Below are 8,995 nucleotides of genomic sequence, written 5' to 3'. Positions count from 1 at the left end.
GAGCGTCTGAGAGGAACTGAGAGGACTTAGATTATCATACGGCGCTGCCCTCCGCCAGCTGTCAATCAAGCGCAGTTCACGCAGGGCTGGCCGTTCGCTCCGCTCGCTGTGAAGAGGGGTCTGTCCTGTTAACTGGCGCAATGATGCTGCCGTTATCTTTCTGCTCTCATAAAAGATGGCTACGGTTGTCCTTTTGCTTGTTTGAATACCAGTGGGTGTGTATTTATGTATCTGCAAACTAATGATTCATGTGAAAGTGTAAAATTACAGACTTTCTCATTTATGCCAATGTATGCTGACCTTGAAATTTAGTTGTTCATTTGAGCCCCTTTCCACTTGCATATGCGAGTCTCACGTCTCCACCTTCTTAAAAAGCATTAAGGAAAAGCGCACCGCTTCTTAGTAATTACCACTGACAAGGGATTAGTCAATCACAGACTTCAGTGAGCAGAGCAGTTACTCCCCACAGTGGTTAAACTGCGTGAGTAATGCCTGTATGCGTCTGAGATTTTATTACGTTTTCATGCCCTTCTGGGTATTGAGGACAGAATGGAAATGTCCCCGTAAACATTGCGTTGCTCCAGTGCACATTATTACAGACATCCAAAGGCAATAACACAAATGACATGTAGTACAGTAGTGATACACGCAGCAATAATGTGTTAGCACATAGTCCGTACAGATGGGTTTCATTACTGACTGCAGCTGGAACCCCTGCCTGTAGAGTATGTTATATTGGTAAATAACCTGTTCTCGTTTACTGCTGTGGGAATTCTGGCTTTGGTGATTGATGCTACAGCCAATTTTCTCTCTTAATTTTGGGCTCTTTAATTTAATTAAAATTTTTGGCCTCTAGAACTCATGCAGGCAATATCTGCTTTGCCCCAATAGAGGGCACTATAAGACAGGAATTCACTTTTTACGTGTCTATTTGAATCAAGATTTGAGGGTAGGAAGGCTAAAATTATGAGTCCATTATATGCTAATTTTTCCAAAGAAGTTGTTGCCTGGGTTGAAGTGCCCATATGATTGCTGGTCTTTATATTTATGCAATGAATTATAAGTCAGGGATTTTCAAACAAATGGATATTGTGGGAATGAGATTGCGTCCACCTTACAAACACCGAGTGCACACAAAGAGAAGGAAAAGCAATTATGTGTTTGCACAGAAATCATACTTCTCTTGCATTTCATCTTGAAATCCAGAACCTTACGCATGTTATATTTTTAACGAAGAATACGCACAGTGAAGCTAATATAACTAATGTCACATAACGTGATGTAAATATGACCAATGTGGTTTAAACGCGGTTCTCAGATATGCATTTTAATTAAATGTTAATGGCTGAGCCAGGACTGCGCCAGGCCCGGACCGGGTCCTGAACACGACCGCCCAATGAGCAGTTGGGTTTATGTGCTGTGCGTTTCCCCTCTGTGAGCTGAGCTGTGTGTGACAGCATCGCTCGCCGAGAGAGACCGGAGGCGTCTCCATGGGGACACGCCGCGGGGCTGAACCCCGAGGCCTGTCCTCCGCGCCTCAGGCGCTCAGAGCGTTCAGAACGCCGCCACGCTGGCACGCCGTGGGGAAAGCGGGCCCTGAATGCTAATGCTAATCCGGCGGGGCCGCTGGCTCAGTCCAAGGGGTTCTTGGGCATTCCGGCTGCGCTCACTCTGCTCAGGCTCCAGCGGGCTGCGCCGGACGAGGTTTTTACACGCAGTTTGAGACTTTGGAGAGCAGAGCGCGCGACCGTAGCGGTCAGATTTTACCACGTGTTCGCTTCGCCCGTGGGCCGGTGGCTCACCGGACCCGTGGGACACAGCGGTGAGGACGCCGTGCGCTCGCACCTGCTCGCTGTGGGGCATGTCCTCTGCATTAGGGTCATACACACAGGCCTGCCCTCCCCTCTCCTCTCGCCCCCCCCCCTCATGTTTTTCTGCCTGAACTGCTACAGAACAGCATTCGCTGGCTTCCTGTCACGTTGACCGCGTCTGTTGCCTGAAATACCACCAGGATCGGCTCCCTTTCACTTCAGCTGCCAGTCTCTGCCTCGAACCGTGTAATGACTGAATAATAACCGGTTTAATGGTCGGTGACCTGTCATTCACATGGATTGACATTCACTTCGGGACACGATTGGCTTGAAATAGGATTCGGCTCTGACCCTGTTATTAACAGACGGTCTGTTTCTTTCCTGCTACGTGAGAAAGTTTCATTGGCATTAAATGGCATTTGTTACTCCGCTGGCAAACTGATTTCACTGGCTCAAACTCGCTTTTGGTTTGGAGGATACGGCTGGGTGCTTGAGTGCAGTGCTCACCTAATCCTGCTCTATGTACATTAGGGGTCAAATGGGATCCAGCAAAAGTGCTACTGTTAATGTGTGAGCATGGCGCGGGGCCCACAGCCTCACTGAACCAACACGGCGTTAAAACCAGACATGGCCTCCAATCCGATGTGCGCTCAGCCAACCCCACTTCCCTCCGCAAAAGTTACTACAGCGGACCGTCGCATCGAGGTCCTATCAGATGTTTATGCTGAAGGAGTGAAGACCCATAACTGTCAGCCTCTTGATTGGCTACGCTGGGTGCTTTTTGAAACAGTGTTATGTCATCTCGTTATTGTAAGGAGCGGACGGGATGCTGGCGGGCCTGTCGTTGGCCGCTGTGCATTGTCTCTGTCCTCGTGTAAATTCCAGCGTGTGTCCTCACCTCATCAGATCTCCTCCATTAACAGCCGCTCCTGTGCTAATTAGCCTCAGCCTGCGCTGCTTCTGCCAGCCCGCAGAGTGAGTGCAGCAGGAGGGCAACCCTGAGAGCATGTGAACGGAGGCTAATGGGGACGATCGCATTAATTATCTTTTTTTTTTTTTAGATGTTGTCTCAGTGGAGGCAAGCGGCCTCTGTTCAGGTGCCAGTGGCTTTATTACAGGGGGAGAACAGAGCACCGATGCGCTCGCCGAACTCCACAGACCCGCCGCTGCTTGTCCTTGCAGGGCTGTAGCGGGCTGTAGCGGGCTGTAGCATGTCTACTGCTGCTCTTGCTTTGGCTGCTCATTGTTCCAGTAATACTGCACCTGCCTGAGTTTCCAACCAAATGCCATTTGCTACATGAAAGCTGCCATGCATGGGCCATGAGTAGCATTTTCTAAAATACGCTCATTGGAAATGAACAATAATGGACCCCGTCAGCCAATTAAATTGCAAATTGTTGGTTCATTTTTTTGTAAAAAAAAATAATAAATAAATAAAAAGAACTAAGATTGATTGATCAGGGTCACCAAATGAAATTTAGCTAAAGTCCAGGGTTTAGGGAGGGTTTAGTTAGTGACGTCTTTGGCTGTGACACAGAGGGACCGAAACTTGATTGTGCCACCCCTGTGGATGTCATGAATGGGACACCTGTGGGAAGGAGAGGATGAGTCTGGGAGATGGAGGGTTGCTAGGATACAGATGAGATAGGAAGGTGAAGCAGTGATTGGTTCCAAATACTGGCTTGAAAATCCTGGTGTTTAAAGTGTTATGTGGACTGAACAAGGGACCGTCTGAAAACTGTGTCCCTGGACTTCAGTGTAAAAGGCCATTATCTCAACTGAATGGGACCACTTCTGTAAGGCATCATGTGACTTGATCCAGCCATCTCAGTAGTGAAGTGAACTCACGTGCTTCCGAAATTTAATGTTTTTTTTTCCTGAGGTACTGTACTGTACATGGGTTAGTTCAAAGATCGCTGAATATTAAGTTTCATGTTACATGTTATATTCCTTTCTGCAAAAGTCAATTTGTGTAGTCTGTGTTCCCATAAGTGAGTGCAGGAAGCGTCTTGAGGGGATTGATATCAACGGTCTAGCAATCTGAGCACCGGGAGGCGTGAAGCTCTGTTTTCTCTGCAAAAGGGCAATTTCTCCACTTCACTTCATTTGAGCTCATTGGCGGTTTTTTTTCCCCATTGTCTGCCGTCGTTATTTATTTATTTTTCCCTGCGACCTTTTCTCCGAGCCTCAGCCGGAGAATCGGAACTGGCTTTTGAGACATCCGTGCGTCCAGGAAACTTTCACGCCGTCGACCCGATAGGTCGGCTCTGTCCTGTCGAGGCCGTGCGCGATGCCGCGATCTCCCAGGCAGCCGTCCGTTGCCATAGCTACGCGGACCAAGCCACACAAAACGCATCCCTCCGAGTGAACCGTACTGCAGTGACTGCTGGGAGCTCCTGCGACGCTGAAGTCTGCATCTCGTGCGACGGCCGGCAAGCCGAGCCTCTGGTGACAGCGCTGTTATCCGCACGCGCTTCTCCGGGTCAGGCCTCTCCCGCCCTCGAGCTGGCTGCTGTTACCAGCGCTCTGCAGCGCTGTCCCAGCACCCAATCAGCATACAGACTCACAGCGAGGCGCGTTTGAGGCTGAGTGCATTCGGAGCCCCGCTCAAGACTCTCGGCTTTGGCCCTGTCTGCGCCAGCTCCCTGCTCTCTGCATATTTAATACGGTCTTCCGCATTCATTTATTATTACGCCGCTGTCCTCCTTTCTGCGTTTCACCGTCACATCGCTTTGATATACAGCGTACCTGGCACCAGGGCGCCAACCTTTAGACTCACTTCCCTCATTAAACAGCGGCCCGCGTGCGACACAGGCCTCCTGGGGCGGGGAGCCGTCTGCATGCCAGAGCTCCTGCGGCGGGACTGACCTGACGGACGTCTCTTTCTCTTCTGAAGGCCGCTTCTCCTCCTCCTCTTCCTCGCCCTGGGGCTTCAGAGCCTGCGCTCAGCGGCTTCAGAGCCTGCGCTCTGGGGCTTCAGAGCCTGTGCTCGGGTGCTTCAGAGCCTGTGCTCGGGTGCTTCAGAGCCTGTGCTCTGGGGCAGCAGGCCCACAGGAGACTCGCCGCTGAACACACACTGCAGCGGCACGGCGCTCCTGAGCCAGGGCCGTTTCTCTGAGGCAGCGACGCAGCCGGCAGTTCAGTCCGTCACCTGGCGGAGTAAACAGGACTGACGCTGCCCGAGAGCTACAGGGTTTCATAACGAGAGCATGACCTCGACCGACTGAACCCTCTCTGACCCTGGGTGCAGCTACCACCGGCTGTGTGTCACCTTGTGGAGCTACTGGCCACGGTCGGCACTGGCACACGGACCGAGGCTGTGAGGCTTGTCTGTGCACGCTGGAACCAGAACGGCGCCTTGCCTGGATGAGGCCCGCTCCCCCCAGCTGAGATTCCCTCCCACCCCCCCCGGGCCATAAGCCTGTATTCATCACATTTACAAGCTGCTGCTGCCCTGCCGATTAATTATTATATCATTAGACTGCTTTAAAATTGACTGAAAATCTTATCTTTTGTTCACGGTGGGTTGGAATTAAATAGTTTCAATTACACCCCGACGACACTTTCCAGTGCTCCCGTTCCTATTATGCACGCTCAGCTTATCTTATGAACTCTTCAGATTGGAGCCTGCCATTGTACCGCGGCTCTCAATTAAGGGGCCTCCAACCAGGAAGGAAACGTGATAGGCCCGCGCGACGGAGGCCGGCGCCTCATTGGTCGCCGGGTGCGTGGAGCGGCTTGCCTTAATATGGACGTGTCAGTCCATCCGAGCACCCCGGCTTCTCTCATTGTTTCATTTAGAATTCCGCATCGCAGTCTGTCATTACCGAGGTGGCATTAGTGGTGATGAGAGGCCTGTGGACGTTGCCATTTAGAGCGTCGTAATAATGACACAAACTGCTGTGTCACCATGGAGAAAGGTAGCGGGCAAAGAGATAAAATGCTAATGGCACATTGCAAATAATTAGCATGCATAGTTTGTAATCAAGCCAGGGCGCATTGTTATTTCAAAATGGTTTAACCATCAAGCCTCGTGACTGGCCTGGTTATTAATTAAAGGTAATTTAAAAACCTTGTGCGCTTTTCGAAAAACGCCATACTCCTTTTGTGAGGAGTATGATATAAAAAAGAAAAAAAAAACTGTCACGACAGGAATCATTAGTCGTTATTTTCGGTCTTCCTTTAATTATTAGCAAAAAAAATGAATAATTTGTCATTCTTAATGAAGACATAATTACTTGCCATCAGTTTGTCTTCCGTGTGTGCAGGTGGTGTGTGAGAGTATGGGTGTATGTGTGTGTGTGTGTGTGTGTGTGGGTGGGTGTATGTGTGTGTGCATGTGTGTGTGTGTGTGTGTGTGTGTGTGTTTCAGTGTAGTGTACTCAGTGTACTCCCGTTTGGAATGCCCAGGTGTATTTGTAAGCCAGTCTTTCTGCTGAAACCCCACAGTAGAAAATATCAAGTATATGGCCCTTATTGGCCACGTTTGTAAATGATTGGTTTACCCATCCTAATATTTTCCTAGGTTGTATTTCTTTAAGCCTACTGCTTGTATTAAGTGTGCCATCCCCCGAATAAGATGCTTTGTGCCTGTGTATTTGGGGGTAATAGGTCCCTGACTGATGGGACCCCTCTAGCACAATTGGACAAGGACACCTGTACCTGTGGAAACCCCTCCCTCACTGGGGAACACAACAGCCAACCACAAGCCACGGTCAGTTCAGGTCTTGTCAAGATTGGATACTGTACCAGGAAGTGCTCCAATACACGACAGTAATTTAACGGGACGCGCCGCTCGACAGCCTCCTTCAAGGTCCGAGCTGAACTGGATGTACCAGCACTTCTATTAAAGCTCTGGTACGTCCAGCAGCTGGTGTGACACGTACAAACGGTGCTATTTAACACAAAAAAAAACTGGCACGGCTTTGTCACCAGTGACACACAGCCTCAGTTCCACATGGTTCCACACTGACCTTTTTCCACAGCGAAGCAATAACCGCGTCAGATGGCACGAGGTCCCTGTTGCCTTGCGGCAATAACTCGTGCACAGGTGTAAGCAGGTCCGACCGCCTTTAGGACGACGGCGAAATATTAATGTGTGGGGGAGGTGTGTGGGGGCGGGGGCGCTGCCATTGCTGAAGATAAGGTCATACTGATGAACACCCCTTCCCAAAACCACACGCTTCCCCCCCCCCCCCCCCTTCCCTTTTCCACCGATGCCCATCTGACCATCTCAGTGCAGCATCTGGCACATTCATTCAAACTGAACAGGCTGAAACAAGAGCTAAAGAAGTACGAGGACACGTTCTCATATATCGCTTATGGGGGCTTAGTGTCCTATCCACAGGCATGAGAAAGCACAGGACGCATTATTGGCCATGTGCTCCACCAATCAAAAACACTGATATTGAACAGCGATCACTAACATTTACGCTTCCTGCTGCCGTTCAGTCATTTAAGTAGATGCTGTTAACTGGGCCAACGGGCAATGCACAAAACATAACATGCAGCAGCCCAGGCAGATTATTATATGCAATAATGTATTCGTTTTAATATAGGCATTTAAACATGAGATGGCAGCGATCATAAACCTCTCTCGCATAAAAACAGGCTGAGTAACAGTGAGCGTTGAGGGTTATAAAATGGATAATCTTCCATTTTACAAGATAGCAGTGCAGTAAGTTGGGTCTGAACAGAGGAGAATGAAATACAAAAGTGATGAATGCTCGTGCTTATATTCAGGAAAAGGAAGATGTCAAAACCCTCTCAGTCCACATTATTGTATCAAATAGCTTGTGCCACCAATAGGAAACTTGAAAATAGAAATACTGGCTGGCTTTACAGTTAAATGTAAAAGTACTGGGACAGTGACGTCATTTTTGTTGATTTGGCTCTCTAGTCCAGCTCAGTGGATTTGAAATGAGTCAGTGAATGTGAGGATAAAGTGTCGGCTGTCAGCTTTAGCTTGAGAGTACGCACGTCCGTTTTGGGTGATCCCTGTCGGAATTACCATCTTTACACAGGACAACTTCATGACTCAGTGAGATTATTGAGACCCTGCAATGAGCTGATTGCTTTATGAGGGACTTAGCAGAGTCCTGTGTTGCAGGATGTGACTACAGTTCAGGTAAACGGCCCAGCCCTACACATCAGTGATGTGTCACTCCTGATGGCTTTACCTCACCATACACAATTCAGTATTACAGGGTCAATACAGTGAGAGTTAAGACAGACAGTGGCATATCCGTAAAAAGGTGTTCAATCGTCATAAGCAAAATTTTTATCTTTTATTCCAGCATAAATTTTATTCCAGCATAAATGACCTCAGTCTGTGAAATACTGACAGGAAAACCCACAGGAGCTATGTATGTACTATATTATGCTGTGATGTGATGCATGATGTGTTCTGAGTTTTTCTCATGTTAAATGCACTTATAATATAAGTATGCGATAAGCATTTGTGGTCAAACCTCATTAACACCTGTGATATCGTGTCATAGGTGCTGTGGAACAGGAACTCTCTCCGCACTCAGAAATAAAGGTACTACGGAGGTACATTTTGGTACAATAACGTATGGTAATGTGCAATTATTTTGTACAATAACAGAAGTACAACAATGTTCTATTTGAGTTCTAAAAAATGTATTTGGAATGTATACAAATTTGTAAAAGCAAAAATTTTTACAAATGAATAACTGCATGCATTGCTGGACAGGGGTCCAATTGTATATAATCTATGTACCTATTGAGTGCCACCCCTGTGACAGGCATTTGTACTTTTTTAGACACTTTTTAAGAACTTTTTTTTGGATGTCCATGGATTTTGGTGCCGCCCTCCATTACTAAAACCTGGAGGACAGAGGATTGAGTGGGACTGCCTCAGCAGCAGCTGGAGGGTGAGGATGGAGAGCTCAGGGCGGTCAGTCCGTCAGACGCTGTCATCAGCGAGCGCTAATTAAGCAAACGAATGGGGTGTGAGAGCAAACATTCCGCAGATTATAGATTGTTTCTGTGATCAAATCCAAGCATGTGCTGGCATTGCGTCAACACCACGCAGCGTGAAAGAACCAGCTCAACACCTGCACTGGAGCCAGGCAAACAACTCAGCCCATTATCTCGGTGTTTTGCTGTAATTTTCCATTTCTGCGAGTCTAATTTCTGATTCCGTGATATGGAAATGGCAA

The 8,995-nt window shown here is 48.3% G+C and overlaps 1 protein-coding gene across 6 annotated transcripts in view; it reads left to right on the top strand.

Annotated features, from left to right (window-relative positions):
* The window catches only part of crebl2 (cAMP responsive element binding protein-like 2), a 49,193-nt gene that overhangs the window by 10,202 nt on the left and 29,996 nt on the right, over positions 1 to 8,995 (top strand). For 2 of the 6 annotated variants that reach the window (XM_035401917.1, XM_035401913.1), the window contains exons 2-3: positions 8,312 to 8,352; positions 8,597 to 8,707. The gene's annotated coding sequence lies outside the window, so the exon portion shown is untranslated. Of the gene's footprint in view, positions 1 to 6,434; positions 6,526 to 6,590; positions 6,669 to 8,311; positions 8,364 to 8,596; positions 8,708 to 8,995 lie in introns of those variants that run through there. The other 4 variants (XM_035401915.1, XM_035401918.1, XM_035401911.1 and 1 more) reach the window with 4 other exon arrangements.

This window comes from Anguilla anguilla, chromosome 19, assembly GCF_013347855.1.
Source record: "Anguilla anguilla isolate fAngAng1 chromosome 19, fAngAng1.pri, whole genome shotgun sequence".
NCBI classification, from domain to species: domain Eukaryota; kingdom Metazoa; phylum Chordata; class Actinopteri; order Anguilliformes; family Anguillidae; genus Anguilla; species Anguilla anguilla.
Note: the sequence above shows the minus strand (reverse complement) of the source record. Positions and strands in the feature narration are given on the sequence as shown.